General features: G+C 34.2%; 1 pseudogene; it reads right to left on the bottom strand.

Annotated features, from left to right (window-relative positions):
* Positions 1-5768: 5768 nt before the first annotated feature.
* On the bottom strand, positions 5769-10089 carry LOC147381200 (putative HVA22-like protein g pseudogene; annotated as a pseudogene).
* Positions 10090-16840: the final 6751 nt, after the last annotated feature.

Here is a 16840-nt window from a genome sequence, read left to right as displayed (position 1 = left end):
TCTACTAAATTCCCAAGTAAATTACATTGCTAAAACCTAGATAAAAAAATAAATAAAAATAAAAGGTTTACCTTTCCGATGGCAAAGACTTGGTTCCCTCAGATCTGACAAAAAGAGCTCCTTGTACCGTGCTCCCTTGCTTCGTTCTGTTTCCGGATTTGACTTCGGATCTCCGAGGCAAGGTATCTCCTTGTTTTTTAATCTGAACTCTTCAAGTTTGTTGCGGATTTGGGGGTGTTTTTAGAAGGCTTTTGGGTGTTTTCTAGACTAAAATTGAAGGAGGGATGTTAGGTAAGGAGTTGGGGCTCCAAAACTAGGGTTTATGGGGGGCTAGGGGAGCTTCTAGACCTACTTATCTTAGGGTTTATTATTTGATACGAAAATAGGGTGTGAGCACCTCTATTTATAGATGTTTTTTAGGGTTGATTTGGATAGAGTTAGTGTTTAATTAGAGATCTTTTAATTAGAGTTGTGTTTTAGTTAAAATTGTTTTAGGTAGAATTGTGTTTTAATTAGAATTGTTTTAGGTAGAATTGTTTTTAAGTTAGAACTCTATTAGATAGAGTTATTATTTAATTAGATTTCTATTATGACTTTTGGTCTTATTTGATTGACTTTTAATGTTTTGACTTTAGTCTTAATTGTTTGACTTTTAATATCTTGACTTCAGTCTTGCTTAATTGACTTTAATTTTGACTTTAGTCTCACTTGATTGACTTTAATACCTTGACTTTAGTCTTGCTTGATTTACTTTTAATTTTTGGAGAACCCCCCTCTAAAATATCTTTAATTCTTTGGACCCCCAAATTGAGGGGTCCTTAAAGAAATATCTCACGAACCCTCAACAATTTTGCCTGAGAGTCCGATTGATCGATTTTTTTAATTCAAAATTTTAAATTAATTTTATTAATGTTTTAATTTAATTATTTAATATTTTATTTATTAATTTCGGAATTTTTTATCATGAAAATTGTGAAATTATCGTTTTGCCCCCGGAGAGGACTTTTCACGTTTTAAGTCAGTTTTTAATGTTCTAGGATATTTTAGAATCGATTTTTCGTAAGGAATTCAATGGAAATATTGGTTTGTGTTATTTATGAAATTTTTTGTGTGAAATGGTCGTGAACTTTATGAGGGGCATTTTCGTAATTTTGTCAAATTCTGTTAAAATTTGTGAAATGATTTATTTGGTTTCAATTTGTTATTTTATGTATTTGAGAGAGTTTTCCTAAGCGTAACGTAGGCTCTAAGGTGGTTTTGAGGTTAGGGGTATTTTAGTAATTTGATCAGTTTTAGTGATTTTTATCGTGAAACTTCTTTTTGGTCCGCAAGATGATGATTTCTATGTTTCTATGGTTGTATTTTCCTAGCGTAGCGTGGTTTCTAAGGTTTTGTCAGTTTGAGATACCTCATCCGGATTTCTGAAACATATCTGGTAACAAAATAAAGCAATGGAATACACATCCATCATTGGGAATCATTGCGATCGGGTTGACGAGTTGATTAATCAGGCGGGTGCAAAAATGGGGTGTCTACAATTAAGGACTTATAATCTATAATTTAACCCACATTATCACAGCAGTTATAAATATGATTCCCAAACTTAATTGTGAAAGTGCCCTCGATCCGCGGGGTGCGCGGATCGGCTTTTGACCCTTGAGGTTTGGGAGTCGCCACCTAGTTATTACGGTCTAGGAACCGATCATTGACTCTAAAAATAAAAACAACTAATCTACGAAAGAAAATACGGGTCCGGGGATCACGTTACGGGGTTGGAAGATGTTAGGCACTAAAAATCGGTTACATTGCAAAATAGACCAAAAATAATAAATAATTATACTAAAAAAAATATATAAAAGAAAGTTACTTTGCCGATTACAACGATTCCCTCAGCACCAGCGAAGAGTATCTACGTATGTATTTCCTTGCTATTCACCCATCACCGGATTTGATTTCAGATCTCCAAGTTGATGTATCTTCTTCTAAGATCTATTATTTTTCTGATTTTTCTTATGGATTTGAAGGTATTTTGGAAGGGTTTTCTGGTGTTTTTTGAGCTAAAATTGAGGTATGGATGTTAGGTAAGGGGTTAGGGCTTCAAAATTAGGGTTTTGGAAAAGTTGGGAAGGCTTCTTGACCTACTTTTCCTAGGGTTTCTGATTTGATATGAAAATAGAGTATGAGGACCTCTATTTATATATTTTTTTAAGAGTTGATTTAGATAGAATTAGTATTTGATTATAATTCTTTTAGTTAGAGTGTTTTAGTTAGAATTGTTTTAGGTAAAATTGTATTTTAATTAAAATTATTTTAGGTCGAGTTATATTTTAGTTAGAACTCTATTAAATAGAATTATTATTTAATTAGAACTCTATTAGGATTTTGACTTTTGGTCTTATTTGATTGACTTTAATACCTTGACTTTAGTCTTAATTGATTGACTTTAAGATTTTGACTTTAGTCTTAATTAATTGACTTTAATTTTGACTTTAGTCTTACTTGATTGACTTTAATACCTTGACTTTAGTCTTGCTTGGTTGACTTTAATTTTTTTTGAGAACCTCCCTCTATTATATCTTTAATTCTTCGGACCCCCAAATGGAGAGATCCTTAAAGAAATATCTTGCGAACCCTCAACAATTTTGCCTGAGAGCCCGATTGATCGATTTTTTTAGTTCAAAATTTTAAATTAATTTCATTAATTTTTCACTTTAATTATTTAATATTTTATTTATTAATTTTAAAATTTTTAATTAAAAAAATTATGAAATTACCGTTTTACCCCCAGAGAGGACTTTTCGCGTTTTAAGTCAGTTTTCGATGTTCTAGGATGTTTTAGAAATAATTTTTCGTAAGGAATTCAATGGAAATATTGGTTTGTATCATTTATGAAATTTTTTTGTGTGAAATGATTGTGAACTTTATGAGGGGCATTTTCGTAATTTTGTCAAATTCTATGAAAATTGGCGAAATGATTTATTTGATTTCAATTTATTATTTTATGTGTTTGAATGAGTTTTCCTAATCGTAACGTAGGCTCTAGGGTTGTTTTGATGTTAGGGGTATTTTGGTAATTTGGTTAATTTTTAGTGATTTTTATCGTGAAGTTTCTTTTTGTCTAAAAATGATGATTTCTATGTTTCTGGAGTCGTGTTTTCCTAGCGTAGCGTGGTTTCTACAGTTTTGTCAGTTTGAGATACCTCATCCGGATTTCTGAAACATATTTGGTAACAAAATAAAGCATTGGAATAATCATCCATCATTGGGAATCATTGCGATCGGGTTGACGAGTTGATTAATTAATCAGGCGAGTGCAAAAATGGGGTGTCTACAGATGTCCCTCTTTAGCAGAGGGTTGAAGCAAACTAGATAGTAAAATCTATTTTGGTAGATAGTGCGATATCTGAATGCCAAAGCTAATAAGAGCTCATTTTGCAACTTGATTTAGTAATTCGTCGAGGCGTTCGGATCCTTGAGGGTAAAATTCTCCTCGAACTAAAAGGTTGTCAGGTCCTTGAGTTTGAACTCTCACTGACGATGTTAGATCCTCGAATTTTAGAAAATTCTCCCTGACTAATGCAAAAGTGCACGTGTGTGCAATGGTGTGATGCTTACTGAGTAAAAATGTGTCAGGTCCTAGAGATCTTCTCTCACTGACAATAATTATTCAAAATTGAGATGCACTTATGCAACGAAAACAATCATGGCAAGGTTTAACAATGTGGTAACGGAGTCATAACATTGTAGGAACTTCGTTAAATCTTATTTGAAATTCTTTTTTAGAGTTCGAAAAAATTTGAGTCTCGTTCATCGGACTCGAACCTATTGTAGTCACGCTTCTCAGGCTAAAGAACTAAAACAATCCTGTTAATTCATTCTATGATTCAAAAAAGTTAGAGTCTCGTTTCTCGGACTCTGGCTAAGATTTACAGGAACTTAAACAATCATATTGAAATTGGAGTCTCGTTTCTCAGACTCGAACTAAGGTTTATAGGTACTTCAAAAAACCTATTCATTTTATGATTCAAAAAGTTGGAGTCTCGCTTCTCAGACTCGAACCTAGGTTTGTAGGCACTTCAGAAAACCTACTCATTCTATGATTCAAAAAGTTGGAGTCTCGTTTCTCGGATTCGCACTTAGGTTTGTAGGCACTTCAAAAAACCTACTCATTCTATGATTCAAAAAGTTGGAGTCTCATTTCTCGAACTCAAACTTAGGTTTATAGGCACTTCAAAAAGCCTACTCATTCTATGATTCAACAAGTTGGAGTCTCGTTTCTCGGACTCGAACTTAGGTTAATAGGCACTTCAAAAAGCCTATACATTCTATGATTCAAAAGGTTGGAATCTCGTTTCTCAGACTCGAACTTAGGTTTATAGGCACTTCAAAAAGTCCACTCATTCTATGATTCAAAAAGTTGGAGTCTCGTTTCTCGGACTCGAACTTAGGTTTGTAGGAACTTCAAAAAGCCTATTTATTCTATGATTAAAAAAGTTGGAGTCTCGTTTTTCGGACTCGAACTTAGGTTTGTAGGCACTTCAAAAAGTCCATTCATTCTATGATTCAAAAATTTGAAGTCTCGTTTCTCGGACTCGCACTTAGGTTTGTAGGCACTTCAAAAAACCTATTCATTCTATGATTAAAAAATTTGGAGTCTCGTTTCTCGGACTCGCACTTAGGTTTGTAGGCACTTCAAAAAACCTATTCATTCTATGATTAAAAAAGTTGGAGTCTCGTTTCTTGGACTCGCACTTAGGTTTGTATGCACTTCAAAAAGCCTACTCATTCTATGATTCAAAAAGTTGGAGTCTCGTTTCTCGAACTTGAACTTAGGTTTATAGGCACTTTAAAAAGTCCACTCATTCTATGATTCAAAAAGTTGGAGTCTCATTTCTCGGACTCGAACTTACTAAGCCACGTTTCTTGGGTTTAGATTTATAGAAACTTAAACAATCCTATTAATCGAGCTTGAAAGATCGGGCCTTTATTAGCTTATCATGCATCTGGGTTCATAATTGTCATTGGACTTCATCGGACTTTTTAATAAGATTTTTCTTTTCATCATGTGATTAAGAACAAAAACTTTGAAATTAAATGACCTTCAAAAATGCCCCTAGTTTCAAGGTTTGCTTTAATTGGGACTTGACTACGAGACTAATGGAATGGATTACGCTTGAAAAATATGGACTCTGATGTATGACAGATAGAAGAACTGACATTCTCTTAAATTTAACACTCTTAAGATTATCATATGTGCAATAAAGAATTGATTATTATTTTTGAGAAATGCTTGAGCTGGACTTAAAATTTTTTGATAAATATTATAATAGAAGATCTTTCTTTTCAAAGTGGTTGATGATTCTACATCTTCCATTAGCGAACACTTGAACAAGTAACATACTTTTGAAGATCCTACAATGTTCAAGATGACTTCTGATTTTTTTGACTTCAACATTGTCTTCGTTGGATGTGAGCTCTTGGATAAAAAACGAATATTATAGCTTGAATGGTCCTGCATTTTCTAGTTTCTGCACAAGCTTCCTTCTGAATTTTTCTTCTTGATGAGACCTTTCCTCCTATTGATGATGCCCTAATTTTTGCCTAGATCGCCTCTTCAGGTTTTCAATCTAGCGGACTTTGTTTTTCTTTTTCTGATGATGCCTTGATTTTTGCTTAGGTTGCCTTTTTCAAGTTTTCAACCTAGCAGGCTTTCTTTTTTTATAGTTATACCATAACTTTTGCCTAAGTCGTATTTTCGGATTTTCGACTTAGCGGGCTTCTTTTTTTCTGGATGATCTTGAATATTTAACTCGACAACTTCTTAGTTCCCTACACCTTAACCGAGTCAATTAGCATTCAGGAGGACTTAATAGGTGGGCTTAGGATATGATTTAGAAAAAAAGGGTAAAAGGCTCGACTTCCCAAAATGCCCCTAGTCTAATATTCTCTTTTTTTTTTCATTATTTTCTGTAAATTCTTTTGACTCTTTTTTTCTAATGCCCCTTGTTTGGCATTATTTTCTTTTTTTTCTAATGCCCATAATTTGGCATTCTGTTCTTTTGAAACCTTTTAATAGGGGATTTTTCTTTTGGATGACATTTTCCTTAAGAGAATACATTTTTTTTGTGACCGAGCTTGAAGTAACTTCTTAGGTTGCCTACGTACCCCAAATATTTTTTTTCTTTTGGGATCAGGTCAAAACATAGTTCATACTAAGATTCCCTCCCAAGGTTAGTCGACGTGGTTTAGAAAGAAGAGACTATTGATTTTTTTTTTAAAACTGCCAGGGGTTAAAGAATGTTATCTTTTTCTTGGTAAGACAGGAAAGTGGTTCGACCAAAGAAGGCCTCTTTTTATGAAATACTACTCGATTTAGTCAAGGTTTTAGGAACTCGATGTCTTGATTACTCTATCGAGTAAGGTCTTCTTTTGAGAATGAGTAATCTTCATCTTCTTCTGAGAAGAAATAATCTTCAGTCTTTTTCTGATAAAGAGAAATCTTCAGTCTTCTTTTACAAAGTTGAGTGTGATTGACTTCTTTGTATTTGACGTTGACTCGTTCAACCCTTTCCAAACTTCAAAAAAAAATCTTATATTCTTTCGTGAATGAGAACTCTTCTTTCTTAAGTGAAAAACATGATGAATCCCTTCTTGCAGATCTTAACACCTTTGTTGATGGTTTCAACTACATCATTCTTGATAATCTTTGATTTTGAAATTCACCCTCAAATTTAGGATTTGATCTATTTTGGTACAATCTATCCATATATTCTCACGAGACCATGCAGGAACGTTGTTAAATTTCTCTAGTAAATTTATTATTCTCTCATGTTCTTCTAAGAAAAATGTAGTAGCCATTTACATTTTTTGAGTGTACTATTTAATTCAAATATTTATCGAGCTTGATTAGTGAACTTTAAGGCATTTCTCATATCCAATTTTATGTTCACATCATTATTGAACGCATGATAATCAAAAGCTTCTGTATTCTATTGGAATTAAAAAACATAGACTGACAAACTCGACTAAAACTTGAAAGTTGAAGAAAGACTAACGTAACTAACTGGATTTAAAAATTGACGAAAACTGGATTGAAATTCAAAGAAAACTCAGGGATAATTATCTACAAAGCGAGAAAGTCCTTCTGGGTGGATGGACTACTTGTACTTGACATTGGTACTTTGACTAGACTACTCTTTTGACGGACCCAAAATGACAAAGATGAGGGTTTAGAACGTTTAGGGACACCTAAAATTAACCATCGATTCTGAAGGTTTAACTCTTAACCACATGATTAAAATTTTGATATAAATTAACCCTCCGGTGGGAAATATTAAATCCAAATGCACTATAAGTCTATAGTGACCAAGAAGGTGAGAAAGGTTAGAAATGGGTCTACCCCTGATTGGGATTGGGCCTTTGATCAGATAAATTAATTTGATCCTAAGATCGAATCTTCTTATATAATGTGGCCTGAATTTTTAAAAGTGAAACTAATTAGTCCAATTGATTTAGTATTGATTAGCTTAATCCATTTGTTAATTGGGCCAACTGGTTTGAATGGTTTAAATTAATCGGTACATTTCACCGATTGGGTCGGATCGATATTGCGGGTTTCAGTTTGAACGGTGTGGATCGGTCCGCCCACTTACCTTTTGGTTAGATTAAATGGAGCAACCCGGGAACACCCACGATAAGTTCGAGTCGTGACCTACAGGAAAGGTTTCTAGACTCTAAGTTTACTACGTGCAATGCATTTTTATCTGGCCATCCTTGCCCAAGTACACCTATATACCTCTCGATACGTGGTGACTTGGTTTGATATACCGTATAAGTGATAATCTAAAACCTCAACTCACTTCTCTGAAGTCAAAAACAGCCAGTTTGATCTCCAGTTGAGAGGTGGCGCACGATGCTGAGCAAGGGCCCACTTAAATAGCTCTCGTCTGGAATAAATGTAGTTTATCCCCCTCGTACAGTAGGGTACAGCGGGGCAGGATCTCGTTTAAGCACCGATTTTGACCAAGAAGTGCAATTGATATACTTGGATTATCTTGTATATACCTACGGGTACGAGTCAAGAGTTGTAACTTTCATAAATGGTTTAGCATCCCACGAGGGGATCGACCACGTACTAGTACTATGTTGGCAATCGGGACATGTGACTGTGTGGCTCACAATAGGTCAAAGGTTCAGGTTGCTCCAGCCTGGGTGCATCAATATACCTCTCAGAATCACCTGATCAGACGGTATTGATGCCCCAGTTTGATATACCCTAAGGTACGTGACTGGAGTTGTGATTTTCATGAATGACGTCCCATCTCCGAAGAGACCGGGCCACGCACTAGTGCCACGTTGGCTATATGGGACGTGTAAGTATGCAAAACACTAAACGTGCATGTGGTGTGTGCAAAACAGGATAGGGTGTGTCCGGGGCTTTTTTAAACAAATGGGCCCGTGGGCCTAATCATACCATATGGATATTTAATCAAAGAATACAAACCATTGTATTGAAATCAAAGCAACCATATTGAAATATACATATGTAGAGATCATGACATAGTAGATGGGCGATCAATCAAAATATCACAAAAAATTCATCAATCGGATCCAACATTGAAATAGGCACAAATTTTATTTTTTGAATCCAAACAAAAGGATTTTTTTTTTTCTTTATGGTCCAATCAAGATCGCTTTGGGTGACCCAAAATAAATCGAGATTATAATGAATATTGAATTGATGATGGAATTGATGATAGAATGATGGTTGTAAGGAGCAATGAACTTTTTTTTTTTTTAACTATTAAAAAAAACTAAAAAATAGAGTCAAAAAAAAAATCTTATTGCCACACCAATTCCTTTGCAATCAAAAAAAAAATAGCAAACATCCTGATGTGATGTGCTATAAGTATAAATTGGTGTGACAATAGAAAAAATTTATTTTCTCTTTAGCCATAGACAATAATTGAGATATATTATTGCACACCTATTGCTTACTTACAACACACGAATCCTTTTAAAAATAAATAATTGATTACACATAGATTGATGCGTTACAAGTAAAAAATTGGCATGTTAATAACAACTCTCTAAAATTTTCTTCAAGAAGTTTCCTGACCCCCCTTAAAATAAATTGATTTTTTTTGTTTTTTTTTTTAAAACACACAAAACTGGCAACAACCTTTTCTTTCTTTTTTTCTTTAAAAAAAAAAAACAAAAACAAAAACCAATGCTAGCAAAAATTGGTGTGGCCATAGCCATTCTCGAACAACACAGAGTATTTTTTCTTCTTAATGATGGCTGCCCTGGTATGCCTTCTCCTTAATGAGATTAAGAGATTCATCACAAGCTCTACAATCAACATGTTATGAGAACTAGCAAATTCGTGCCTCATGATGAGACCAAACAATGTAACATTGGTGATCGAGTTAGATTGGGTTTAAGGAGGATGGGAGAGGCCTTGATGTTGGCTGAGCAGATACGTACTACAACATCTCAAAAACCCTGGTCTAACCATAGCTTGCAGCCCTTTAACAATAGAGAACAGCAATGTCACCAGCCACCTTAGTTCCAACAAATTTTGATCAGTTTCTGTCCATGCTTTGCAAGATATGGTCGAAAGAAGAAACTATGAACGTATGTTGTTCCTTTTGTTTTAGGATACCAGAAATATATGTAAAAGGCCAACTTGGCTTCACTGTACATTGGTACAATGAGATAAAAGCGTCTCCAACCTTTATGAAGGCTGTCAAGGCTGCAACTAAAATCCAATGTCGGCACCAAAAGCGAAGTTGTTCAATCTCTGGCTTTTTCATCTCCACGATTTTATAGCACTCATAAATTGGATTTTGTATAACCAAAAATCAAACTAAGTCCTCTGGTAAGGACGAATCCTATTACCATTACCGGCAGAACTTTGATGGATTTGAACATGATCATGGCTGAATTGGACATGATTATACATGTATTCCTCGCAAACTCCATTAACGAGGTAACCGAAGAAGAACCCAACAAAATAGATGAGAAATTGTTACCACATCGGTTTATCAAACAGAAAAATCCCAAACAGAGACCGAGACTGCTCTTCATTCTTTATCTCTCCGTCTCCGTTGCCATTGTTTTACGATAATGATTTTTTATTTTTTCTAAAGGAAGAAAAAGAGAATCACAACAAAAAAGAGAGAGAGAGAGAGAGACCTTTCTCTCTGTTTGTTGTTTTCCGTCATTCTTTGTGGAAAAGAAGATAGAAAACAGCAAAAGCTGTTTTCTGCTAATGGCACACCACGTGTAAAAAAAAATTCTGATTTTTTTTTCTTGAAATACTCTCCTCATCGTGAGCAACATTAAAAAAGACACATTTTTTATTTCTTACCACATCACTCACAAATAATTTATTTTCACAACTCGCCGCCTATGCCTAGTAACGTGCTAAAAAAAATTCATCCAAAATTTTATTTTTTTTAAATAAAAATCCATAACTCACATTCCAACCACCATCAGTCCATCCTCAATTTATATCAATTTGAATATTTCATTATTTAGTGATCATCAAAGGTGATCCTTAATTGAACCATAAAACAAAAGTGCCAAAACAAAGGATCCAAAATTGAACCAAAAGATACTAATAAAAGATAATACAGACCCAAAAATAATTCAAATAAAAAATGGGTCATTCCCCATGTCGTTAACCTTTGATATCCTGCATTATTTAGGGTCATCCTGAATGACCCCAAATTGAACCATAACAAAGATGTGCCAAAACAAAGTATTCAGAATTCAAATAAATGATTCATAATTAAGGCAAAAAGAATGATAAAAAAAATAAATAAATAAAATAAATAAATAAACAAATAACTAAAAATCAAATAAAAAGGTCTTACTAGCAATGCATCCCATACTTGGGGTTTTTCAAGTCTGATCCTTAATGGTCCCCAGTGGAGTCGTCACTGAAAGCGCCCTCGATCCACGGCGTGCGCGGATCCGCTTTTGACCCTTGAGGTTTGGGAGTCGCCACCTAGTTATTACGGTCTAGGAACCGATCATTGACTCTAAAAATAAAGACAACTAATCTATGAAAGAAAATACGGGTCTGGGGATCACGTTACGGGGTTGGAAGATGTTAGGCACCAACCCCACCCGGCAAGTGCTGGCCTCTACTTCTTCCCAAAAATCGTTTACATTGCAAAATAGACCAAAAATAACAAATAATTATACTAAAAAAAAATAATATAAAAAAAGTTGTCTTGTCGATTACAACGATTCCCTCAGCATCAGTGAAGAGTATCTACGTATGTATTTCCTTACTATTCGCCCGTCACCGGATTTGATTTCTGATCTCCAAGTTGATGTATCTTCTTCTAAGATCTATAAATTTTCTGATTTTTCTTATGGATTTGAAGGTGTTTTGGAAGGGTTTTCTGGTGTTTTTTTGAGTTAAAGTTGAGGTATGGATGTTAGGTAAGGGGTTAGGACTTCAAAATTAGGATTTTGGGAAGGTTGGGGAGGCTTCTTGACCTACTTTTCCTAGGGTTTCTGATTTGATACGAAAATAGGGTATGAGGACCTCTATTTATAGATTTTTTTAAGAGTTGATTTAGATAGAATTAACATTTGATTATAATTCTTTTAGTTAGAGTGTTTTAGTTAGAATTATTTTAGGTAGAATTGTATTTTAATTATAATTGTTTTAGGTAGAGTTATATTTTAATTAGAACTCTATTAAATAGAGTTATTATTTAATTAGAACTCTATTAGGATTTTGACTTTTAGTCTTATTTGATTGACTTTAATACCTTGACTTTAGTCTTAATTGATTGACTTTAAGATTTTAACTTTAGTCTTAATTAATTGACTTTAATTTTGACTTTAGTTTTACTTGATTGACTTTAATACCTTGACTTTAGTCTTGCTTGATTGACTTTAATTTTTTTTTTGGAGAACCCCCCTCTATTATATCTTTAATTCTTCGAACCCCCAAATGTAGGGGTCCTTAAAGAAATATCTTGCGAACCCTCAACAATTTTGCCTGAGAGCCCGATTGATCGATTTTTTTAGTTCAAAATTTTAAATTAATTTCATTAATATTTCACTTTAATTATTTAATATTTTATTTATTAATTTCAAAATTTTTAATTATGAAAATTGTGAAATTATCGTTTTACCCCCAGAGAGGACTTTTCGCGTTTTAAGTCGGTTTTCGATGTTCTAGGATGTTATAGAAATAATTTTTCGTAAGGAATTCAATGGAAATATTGGTTTGTATCATTTATGAAGTTTTTTTTGTGTGAAATGATTGTGAACTTTATGAGGGGCATTTTCGTAATTTTATCGAATTCTGTGAAAATTAGCGAAATGATTTATTTGATTTCGATTTGTTGTTTTATGTATTTGAATGAGTTTTCCTAATCGTAACGTAGGCTCTAGGGTTGTTTTGATGTTAGGGGTATTTTGGTAATTTGATCAATTTTTAGTGATTTTTATCGTGAAGTTTCTTTTTGTCTAAAAATGATGATTTCTATGTTTCTGGAGTCGTGTTTTCCTAGCGTAGCGTGGTTTCTACAGTTTTGTCAGTTCGAGATGCCTCATCCGAATTTCTGAAACATATCTGATAACAAAATAAACCATTGGAATAATCATCCATCATTGGGAATCATTGCGATCGGGTTGACGAGTTGATTAATCAGGCGAGTGCAAAAATGGGGTGTCTACAAATTGTATTGTAATCTGCGAATAATCATGTATACCATCTATGTCAATGGTTTACATGATTCATCATATTAAAATTGACATAATTACATGAAATTAAATAATTTTGGAACAACTGATTACGTGTGTTCAACTGTACAGGCTAAAGATCAGAAGCATAAAAAAGAACACATGTGAAGATTTCAAGCAAAGCCCTACAATCAAGAAACCAAGAGAAGATGTGGGACCCAAAATCAACAATTTCTTATTCAAGCTCACTGTGCCATGGTGGACTCCAACCACATCATGGTCAAGGATTGGTAGGTCGTCCTGATTTTGCATGTATAGCTCTTAAACATAAGAGTAATCAGATTGATGACGGCTATATGCTTGAGATAAGTCCAAAAACCTGATTTTCCCTATAAATAGGACCCTTGGTCCTTTGTAAATTGTACCTCTCTTCTTTAATATTGTTTAGGTCTTCTTCCCTAAGGTTTTAAATTTCCTTTTATTTCTAAAAATTTCAGAATTGTGAGAGAAGAGAGAGTGTGTAACTCAAGGCTTCATCCATGAATACAAGAAGCTCTTCTTATTTTTGTCTTTCACTTGTTCTTTCAACGATCTTAGGCTAAACTCCCTCCATTAGAGAGGTGGAGAAGCCTAGAGCCAATTTAATTTTTTCTTCTAAATGCTCTAATATTTCCATTGGGTGGCCGAATGAAAATCAAAGATGTTCTCACAGAGTTGCATATGATTAAGAAAATGTTTCTTGAAGGCATAATCCACTCATAGATTTAGGTTCAAGTTTTTCTTATCTTTTTCTTATTATTATTATTATTATTATTTTGTACTTGTTTAGAACTATTTAGGCATGTCATTGTACATTTTTCTATGTAGTACTTCCTATTGCATTTCCTTTACTTACTAGAATAGAAAATTAACGAGATCAAGACATTTTACTTTTTCATACTCACAAGTGTCTTTATATGAGCAAGATCCAAAAGTTTCACTCATGAATTCGTGATCGTCACATAAAATCCAACCAAATCTTGATCTTCCTTCATGGATAGTCCATCACAATTTAGTTTATTGAAATCCAAATAAGGAGGTTTCCATCTGTAGGGAACTTTAGTAATTTATTTTTCGCTGATCAAAATTCTATATCTTTCTTCAACTTCCATGATTTGCTGACTTTTAACCCAATTAATGATTTTCCAAAAACACAATTCCATGTGATATTTTACTAGGATTCGAAACACCAGCACTCTTTTTTGTAGAAATTTTTTTCTCAAAAATCCCATTGTTTGGTTTTTTCCACATATGCCAAACAATTGAAGACACCAAAGGTTAAAAACAAAGGAGCAAAAGTATCATGAGATTTAGATTAAATCCAATTCTTATCCAACTCTTCCATTAGAAATCCAACCCCGAGCAACTGAGCGATTTCCAAATCCAACTAGAATAAGAAGACTTACAAAATAAGTGTTTAATAGATTCACATTCTGATAGAGAGAGATGGTAACAAAAATCCAAATGAAACAACTTGAGGAGTGATTTCATCAGATTATCCAATCATAAGCTTATTTTGCAAAGCTAACCAAGCACAACACGCACACTTGTTATATCTAAATTTGTGCCAAATAAACATAGGCCAATCCAACGAAGGAAACCTGTCACGAGATTTCTCCTAGACTGATTTAAAGGAAAACATACTTGATGAAGTTGCCGTCGAAACCACGTTGTCCTCTTCCAAATTGAACTCGAAGTCTAAAGAGAACTGTAGAATCTTAGAACAAAGCTGCTCCATCTTCACAGTACACATTTTTTTCTTTTTTGAAGGGATAAAATATCTGAATGCAAGGCCTCAACTGTTGAAGAGTTTAAATTGCTTCCAAATTGAAACACCATTCTCTGTCCAAACACTTCCATTAGCTGTTTAACCAATAACCAAGGATCAGTCCAAAATTTAGTGACTCTCCCATTGTCGATTAAATTTCTAGTTTTACTTTTTTCCACTAAATGAGAAAATGATGTATTAATAGAAGAATTACAAGATTCTTGCCCTTAATTTACAACTCTGATAGTAGGAAGATTCAACCTATCGCACTAGAAACATTTTTTTTACAATGATTTGCAAGCTATTAACATCGTTAAACCCAAAGGACTCTGAAGATTAAGGGAAAAATTTGCAAGCACATTGATAGTAAAATTCAACTCTCACCAAGCATGTTGCACTTCCCAAGTAATTAGAGAAAGAATAGTTTTTATTCGATGAAGTCCCGTTTCCAAACGCCAAGGAATCATTCCTCCATGTAAAGCATTTACCAATAACATAGAATATGTTTCAATCAGCAGACTTGTATCTTTTAAATTCAAAGTATCAAGCGCTGCTGAAAGCGCTAGAAATTCTACACAATTATTTGAGCCTACTCCGAACTACCAAAATATCCCCCCATATGCACTACCTGGGTTGCTTCGAGAGCTATATTAAGCTTAATTCGATTGATTGAAGGAGTCATCCATTTGATTTGAATAAACTTTCTTATCTGAGTGTGGCGAATTGGAATTTGCAAAGATTGAAGAATATCCTTCTCAGTAGCACTAGAAGAATCCTTAAAGTTATGCACACATTGAAGTTCAACTAAGCATTTGGAAATAGACGGAACCACCGATTGAAAAGAGGCCTCGATCGCCACCATTGAATATAAGACGGTTTCTTCCAACCACAGATCACAAACCAATGTCCAAGGCACCAAAAAATCCCCCAGTTGCTAATTGGGATGATAGATCGAGAATAATACCATCGTAGCATTTGATGAGATGGCTAAGTTTGGAAAGGAACTTCCAATAGTAATGTACCTAAGTTCAACCAAAGGGATTCAGAAAACTTACAATAACAAAAAAAGTGAGAGAGGACCTATTCATCCTGACAACGAGAGCACATCTGGAGGCAAAAGAGATACCCCATTTTCTACTAACTTCATCGATTGGGAAAGCATGAGGATAAGCTTCCATCCAAAAGGTTTAAACTTGGCGGGTAGAGGAGCTTTCCAAATACTCCCAACATCTTTGCATAGTACCTCTTTGCCGAATCAAGTCCCAATCACTTTGATAAGTAAAGTGCCTAGATTTGGTGGTCATCCAGATGATCTTATCCTCTCCACTGACGTGAAGATGAGAATTAAGAATTTCCTTCACTGATCAGGGCTTTATAATCTATAATTTAACCCACATTATCATGGCACTTAAAAGATTCCCTAACTTAATAGTACCATGATTTGCGTGTGTGCTCAACTGTACAGGCTAAAGATCAGAAGCATAAAAAAGAACACATGTGACGATTCCAAGCAAGGCACTACAATCAAGAAGTCAAGAGAAGATATGGGACCCAAAATCAACAATTTCTTACTCAAGCTCACTGTGCCATGGTGGACTCTAACCACGTCATGGTCAAGGGTTGATTGGTCGTCCTAATTTTGCATGGATAGCTCTTATAAATAAGAGTAATCAGATTGATGACGGCTTTACGCTTGAGATAACTCTAGAGACCTGATTTGCTCTATAATAGGACCCTTGGTCCTTTGTAAACTATTCTTCTCTTCTTTAATATTGTTTAGGTCCTCTTCCCTAATTAGGTTAGGTTTAAAATTTCCTTTTATTTCAAAAGATTTCAGAATTGTGAGAGAAGAGAGAGAGTGTGTAACTCAAGACTTCATCCATGAATACAAGAAGCTCTTCTTATCTCTATCTTTCACTTGTGACTCCCTCCATTAGAGAGGTGGAGAAGCCTAAAGTCAATTTAATTTTTTCCTCTAAATACTTTAATATTTCCATGGGTTCTTTGAAAGGTTTGTTAAGTAAGTAAAAGTCCATATTTTCCCTTTATTTCCTTAGGCACTTAGCAAATTTTCTAACTCATATCGTTAGGGTAGATATGTGGGGTTAAAAATTATTTGACTCTGCGTGGGTTTAAGGGTTGTCACCAGTCAATGTTTAAGGTGTGAATAGACACTATAAAATGAGTTTTTGACAATCTATAAATTTTTTTTTTTTTTATGTGCATGTAGTGACTTACAATCTATGCATAAGAGATTAGGTATACCCAAGAACTATGTAAGGAGGTTCAGCTAAAGGAAAATGAATGTATTAGATACCT

This window comes from Akebia trifoliata, unplaced genomic scaffold, assembly GCF_017979445.1.
Source record: "Akebia trifoliata isolate Shusen 1 unplaced genomic scaffold, ASM1797944v1 Contig00643, whole genome shotgun sequence".
NCBI lineage: Eukaryota > Viridiplantae > Streptophyta > Magnoliopsida > Ranunculales > Lardizabalaceae > Akebia > Akebia trifoliata.
Note: the sequence above shows the minus strand (reverse complement) of the source record. Positions and strands in the feature narration are given on the sequence as shown.